This window comes from Mesitornis unicolor, unplaced genomic scaffold (assembly GCF_000695765.1).
Source record: "Mesitornis unicolor isolate BGI_N332 unplaced genomic scaffold, ASM69576v1 scaffold586, whole genome shotgun sequence".
NCBI classification, from domain to species: domain Eukaryota; kingdom Metazoa; phylum Chordata; class Aves; order Mesitornithiformes; family Mesitornithidae; genus Mesitornis; species Mesitornis unicolor.
This window is the reverse complement of record NW_010190005.1, coordinates 72,911-80,374: the sequence shown is the minus strand read 5'-3', so window position 1 is coordinate 80,374 and position 7,464 is coordinate 72,911.

The following is a 7,464-nucleotide window of genomic DNA, read 5'->3' as shown; positions in this document are numbered from 1 at the left end:
CGGTGTGAGGCGGGCAGCGAGGGCGCCTGGCCGCTGCCGCTCCGCGCTGATCCAGAGAGCCTTGCAGCAGGGCTGTGGGGTGGGTGGCCGGGGCCAGCCTTGCAGCGCAGTTTGTTGAAGGCCCATGCAGAGTTGTTCTTTATAGGAAACGGTGGATGGGTGGGTGTGGGGACGACGAGGCCTGGGAAAGGCGGATCTGTTGTTCCCGGATCCCGTGCTGTAATGGGCATGGCACTAAGGCACCTGCTTGGGCCCAGGCTGTGGTCTACAAGTGGAGAGTTGTGCCACTGCTGTAACGAGAAATGCAGTGATTCAAGCAAAATTATGCATCTTTTAAAAAAGATGTGCAGTGCCAAGTAAGCGGTGATTCTTATGCAAAAGTTTGGATTTTATGCTTACAGGAATCTGTCTTCATAATCTGTAAATGTGAGAATGGCAAATAAAGGCATCCTGTGACTTGTGATTTTTCATTTTTGTATAACTTTACCTGTCACTACCATTCTTCCCTTTTCCCTTCTGGTGGCCCATTTTTCTGATGTGTCCGTGACTATTACTGCCCTCCATACCTTCTGATCAGTCTACATGATGCACACAGTGTTTCTTCAGTCTCCTTAAGAGTCCTGTGAGAGGAGTGTGCTAAATTTGCTGGATTCAATGGTGGCAGTGGCAGACAGTTTCCAGGAATGTAGGAAGCCGGACCAGTACTTCACACAAGAAGAAATATCTTAAGGAAATTAAGTTCAGACTTTCAGTAATAGAACTAAGTTAAGCTACGAAACTGATCCTGGTGATTTAGCCATCTTTGTGAGAGATAATATAATCATTGTAAGTATGCAGCAGGCTTCCAGAAACATACTGCAATATGTTATATATACAGATATCCTCTGCATTGCAATATATTCAAAGTCATTAATGCATCCCACTAATGGTATTTAATAATAGAGTGGTCTGTTGATGATGCCTAAAGTCTTATAACAGTCCATCTACCAAGCTTCTCAAAGCATGACGTCAATGTTGTTTCAGCACCATTGCTCAAATAGTCTCCATGGAGTCACAATAAAATAAATTTTCTTCCGCTTGCTTTTTTGACAGTATTGGCTATTTATTGCGCTGAATTTCAACCTTTTTAGATGTAACACTGTGTGGGAAATACTCTTTCAAAGTATAAAAACAATCAGTGGACCATTTCCAGTCCAGCATATTGTGAAATTAAATGTTATATAAATTCTGTGCTAAAAAAAAATTACTGTAAGTTCATAACCTTCAGTAGACAGAAAATTAGGTTGAGACTTAGAATATGGAATTCGCCCTTTTCTCAGTTCGTGGATGACACTGAGAAAATTTAGTCTCTGTAAAGTTTTTCAATGTGTCAGTGAAGACAGTGATTGCAATGAACTTAATAAAATGGTCTGAAATAACAATAGATCTGTGTATAGTCAGGATGTTAAATTTGCTGAAATACTAAGGAGACAATCGTAGAAGAAAGCTCTCAGAAATCCTACTTCGAAAAAAATGATAGGAAATTAACTTTCAGATTTTATTTTTTTATTATTATCTTGATTTCCAGGGCTTTCACCCGTAAATTTCATCAATCCTCATACATTGAAATACTGAGAGTGCATTTTTTAATAACTGGAAGGAACAGTCAGGTGTTAAAGACAATTTGAAAATTCAAAGTTGTCTACTTGCAGTTTTGTAGAAGAAACACTGAATAACTCAACAAGGATGAGGTAGCAGCCTTAGTTCTCTTTAACTGATGGAATCCTAGAAAAAGAAGTCTCAAATCATGTGGCAAGAGATGTAGGCACAAATGAGGCCAAACTGATGTTGCTTAAAACTTCTCCATTCTGCATTCTCTGACCTCCATGTGTCTGCCTTTCAATTGTAAAAATACTTTGTGGTCTTTTTTTTTAATATTTATTTTACTATATAGATGCTGCTTAGAGTTGAGGTCTGCCTTGTCAATACTAGTCCAACTTCCTTTTATTTCGATTAAGACTCCAGGGACAAACTGGCAATAGGTACAAACTGGAACTCGGTGTCCAGCCTGTGGTTTAACTTCCTCAGGGAATACCGTTTCTGGACAGCAGAATGCTATTGTTTTATCCCCTTCTGGTGTGACAATTGTTTTCTTTCACACTGTAGCCATCACAACTACAGAGGAAGCAAAATGATGTTTTTTAAGAGAAATTAGGCAGAAAAAATGCATAGACATTTCCTGGCACCTCTGAAGGTAACTACACCAAAGTAGGCTCTCAGGAATTTGTCTAATTGTTCAGTCTTTATCAAAAACATGACAAGAGATGTCAGAGAACATAAAATACTTTCAGAATTGGGCATTACATAATGCCCATCCTCTTAAGCTTGTATTATAAAAAATTAACAACTGCCACTAACCCTTAAACCAGGATTGGAAGTAATTATTGTATATTCCCTGTACGAGGCTGAAGATTTTTTTTGTGCACATGGTTTGACATTTTCTTCTCCCTATAAAGATAGACATTTTCAATGGTCAAGAGTATGAGACCACTTAGGATACAAAGATGTAGAATAAAGTCTTAAAATACTTGCTACCATGACAGTACCTCAGTACCTGATCCCCTGAGAATCTCTGATCTATCTCTTTATTTAACAGTGTCCCTGAAAAGCAGAGGAAGATTTTTTTCTTGCTTTATAAAGAAGACTAAAACCCAAAGAGTAAGCCTTAGGTCTGGGCTGCTGAAGTCAGGTGCCCAGGCTTTGCCAGACCATGTGCTTAGCAGATGTTAGCACTCACGGTATAAAGGCTCTGAGAAGAGAATTCCTGGCTTCATCTACTTGGTCGCTCTCTGCCTTTTTCTGAAGGCAAGCAGCTGTGCCCTTCTCACACTCCTAACTGAGGTTCAGTCTTCTGTTTGAAGGCACTACTACTATTATTCTCCTCTTTCAAAATAAACCTCCAGAAAGGAAATGGAAAACTAATCCCCTTTTTTTTAATAAAAAATGGCATTTTTTTAAACTATATATTGCTTGCCTCTCCCCTTCAGTAACAGGTTTTGGTACACTAATTTACAACCTGGGGCCTAATTTGCCCTTTTGTTGAAGCTGTGCAACATGCAGAGAAAACAGATTCATTAGACTAGAGTCTAAAACTGTGGTTAAGTACTTGTCCAGTAGAGGGAAGTGTTAGCTGATGGTTGCTGTTACAAGGTCCTTCTCAGTACAGAAATCCAGTGGCGTTTAAATGAAATAAATAAGCAGCATCGGTTCTCTGTAGCTGGTCAAGATCACTTGAGTCCTAACTTTTGATGCAGAATTTCACTATCATAAGTCTGAGCATGTCACCTTGGTCTTCTTTACAGAGAAAAATAATTAGTTGTCTGTGGTAGGATGACATGCATTTCCCACTAAAGATGTCTGTGTTTCTCCAATACTTATAAAGTGAGCCTAGGGTGACTAACTCAAACACACACGTTTCACAAGTTCACACTTATATTAGGCCAGACAAATTTTATTCCTGGTGACCGTAGTTGCCAATATAACATTTGTTTTAGGATCAAAAGCTTGCAGCTGGCAACAATTCGCCTGTTTCTTCCCTTCAATTGCTGTAGAGCTGACCATGAGGACACATTAAATAATTGGATATAAGCATAGAGTAAGTAGCTCAATATGAACATAATGGCTATTAAGCTCTCAATTGAAGAAAAAAGCATCTTTGTAAAAAGGCTTTCCCTTTCTCTTACCTTGTCTAGATGTAGCCCACTTGCCAATTATATTTACTCCTGCAATTAAAATCAGTTTATTTCTGCAATTGATTCTCCATACATTAAGGTTGCTGTGGCAAGTGATTGCTATATGTTATGCTTTCTGCAGAATATATAACTGACTAATCCTGCCCTGGAGTGTCTCTGCACACTTTCCTGCTTCCTTACAGTCTGCCAGGGCAGGAAGGAAACCCTGCAATGGCAGTTGTAGGGTCTATGTGCAAGCAGTTATTCTGTGTAAACTTGTTATCATCTTGCCTAGGGCTGGTGGAATGGATGAGTGAATGTTTTGTTGCTGCTGTCACTGTATATTGCTTATCAGTTTTATGTTTCCCAAAACACTCTAGTTTCTGGTGGCTTTGCTTTTCTTGGTTATTAAGAAGTAGCTGGGTTTTATAGACCCAGCCATGCTGAAGGGTGAAATGGCTTTTTTGGAGTTCTCATGAGAGGAGAGGCCTGACCAATACCTCTGTGCCATGGCATGTCAACCCATGTTCCTGTCAGTTCACATGGAGAAAGGTGCAAGACCCTCTCCTCAGGCTTCCTTGAAACTCTAATATAATGACCTGACTGTTGGAGCAGGAGCTCTAAGAAATTTCTTGTAATAAAACCCCCAAAATTGGTAACCATCTGTCAGCCTGCTCAACAAGAATTGCACCCCCTGGTTGCTGCTCAAGAAAAAAATAGTACCTGAGGTAAGCAATAATGTAGTGGTACATACTGAAGAAGAAGAATGAGACAGTACTACTCCATTATTCCTGATTCCTGAAATGTGTGGGACTTGGGGGTGCTTAGTTCTCTTCTGGGGAACACATTTCATTGACTTAATCCTTCTAACAGCCTTTCTCTAACTTTCTGGGACTGAAAGATTTAAATCGCTCTGATTTTCATCTACATTCTCAGAATGTTACTCCATAAAAAGAGCCTAGCCTTTAATCCTTCTTTAGTTTATACATACCCAGGCTGGGTGAACATGATTGTTTTCTCTTTATGTGTTCAGGAGAAACAGAAACATTGCTTCACCTGTGCTTTTTTCCTCTGAGTCTATAGAGACTACAGTCCATCATCAGCAATGCAAGGACATGGATTTTATCGAGAGAAAAGTAGAAAGACCTTGCTCACCTCATGCATGACTAGCTGCATTCTAAGTTGAGATGTGTTTCTGTATATTATTGTACCAAATGACAGGGGGTTGCAATGAAACAACTGCAAAATATTATAAAATGCTAACAGTCTGAATATTGCTGGTACATTCTGAATGTAAGTCACAATGCATTCGAAATGAATCTATAGCATGCCTAGTCCCAAAGTGCTTTTTATTTATCTTTAGAAACTCAGTGTTAACAAACATCTGATCTAAATTTTGTTATGATAGCAACTGATGCTATCATTGGAAGCATTACAGAAAAACCCTGCTTTTTCTCAAAAAGCTCCTTTATATGAGAAAGTGTATATTTTTCCAGTAATTTTTGCTAAAATATGCAAAATATGATAGCAATAATGACTACATCCCTACGTAATAAAAATAATATTGCATGTTTCTGTTTGCAGGGAAACAAACTGTTTTCCACTTTCCTCTTTTTTTATCAGAATAAACTGAAAACAGCTGTAGAAGTTCAGTACCATTATCTTTTTTGATAGTAATTTTAGGAGATGTTATGAACTATTGGTAGGAAAAATGCCAATGCTAATGGGCCACATAGCTACAACTACAGAATTACAAAGGAAATGGTTTCTTGTTTTCAGCTGCTTAAGCAGAGTATTAAGACAATTCTGTTGTACATAAAATGAATAATAGGCTTCAAGTAACTGACATTTACTAGCATGTCAGGTTCATCTTTTTTACAGTCATAGCTGAAACTGCATTTGGTAAATTGCTCTCATGAAGCAAACTTTTTGTTCTGATAGATTTCCTACTTCTCAAAGTATAATACATCTTCCTGTAAAAGCAGTGATCCTAATCTTAAGCCCGTGCTAAGATGACTAGATCTTCCAGTTTTAAATATAAGGTCCTTTATCTTAATACTCTGCAGGGATGTCCATTTGATCCCATTCCACTTCTTGTTTCATTTGCTCTGCGGCACATGATCACCATGTAAAAGGAATAGCACATGGTCAAAGGGCTCTGTTCAGAAGTGACTTACACAATGCCTGCTCCCAGATGTAGTGGAGATTGCACTAAAAAATCAATATAATTCTGCCTCTTAGCTTATGTGGAATCATCATTTTGTGAAGTAGGTTATTCATTGTACCACAGCACAGACTTTTGGCACCAGGACACCTAAACCAATTACAGAAGTGGAAAAAGAATATACTGTGGATTTTGTCCTGCCCAGAGAGATGCCGAAATCCATCTTCTTAGAAACATGTCAATGAAAAATTTTCAACAGGAGAGGAAGATAAATAGGAGAAACTGCCTTTCCATTAACAGGCACAGAACTGTGTTTTGTCTAATAAAAGGCATAAGAGCAAACAGCAGGGAGGAGACCATTTTTTATCAGTAGGCTATGCTGTGAAAGGCAAAACTTGAAGCACAACCAAACAAAATTGCACCAACAGCAATGAAGAGAGGTGGCACATGAGGATGGCAGATGCTGTGCTTTCTTCACAGCCTTGAAGAGGACTGTCTGTTTTGTCATTATTTCTAGCCTAGGATTTTGCAAGCTACTGCTCCAACTGGATATTTTCTTTTACAGCCCCCAGAATCTCCTTGGTAATCACAACTGTCATCCTTCTTCACTGTCGGAGTACATGCTAGCTCTTTTACTTGGTACTTTCAGGTACTCTCTTCACATCCTCTGGTTAGTGTTTCTGCTGGCACATGAGATTTCTTCTAGTGATGAGTCTTTTTAGCTGTTAGTGTTCAGATACTGAGGTCAGCTAGCTTATGGGGAGAAGAAATAGCTTCAGTGAGCTTGCTTGTCCCGGCTGTGGTAGCTCATGGTTCACTCAGGGAGGCAGCTGGCACCGATATTGGGCTCAGTGTTGAGGCCTTTCATGTAAAAAATATAATTGTATGTGCTGCACCCTGGAATCTGGGCAGCAGCCAGCACAAGGGTATCTGGGGGGGGAGGAGGGATTGCAATTACAGAGATTAATAGGAGTAAAAACGATTGGCAGTAGAAGAAAGTCTTTCTGTTGACTTACTGCTTGCACTGTTGGTCTAAATTGGGGAGCACCATTGTAAACAAAAAAAACCACAGGGCTTTGGGTCATGGCAAGATGTATTCCGTGTTTGAAGAGGTAACCCCATGAGTAAAGGTTTTTGTCTGGAGCAGATCTACTTCACTCCGAGAAGTTGCACTGTGCTCAGTTTTTGTTTTTTCCTTTTAATCTCAGACAAAAAATATTCTCATTGGATTAACATGCTTATGTGTACAAGGCCTGATTGCCACTCTGGAGTATTGAATGGCACAAAAAAACTCACGCCCTGAAATTTCTGGGCTATTTAGATGGGTACATCTAATGCCTGAAAGTGCAAGTTAGTTTTGCAGCTCTGTAGTGCTCAAGTACCGTTTGGGAGGGAAATTATAAAAGGCCTTGAGAAATGTCCTTCTGTTTGAGTGCACGCTTACCTGACTGTGGTGTAGAAGAGTTAGCATCACTCCACAATATCCCACATGAGAGAAGAGCAGTGTCTCAGAGAGCACAGTGCCAACCATTGATAACTGCTGTCTTTTCATTATCAACCACTGTGCTATTGCATTATTGATTAATGCTG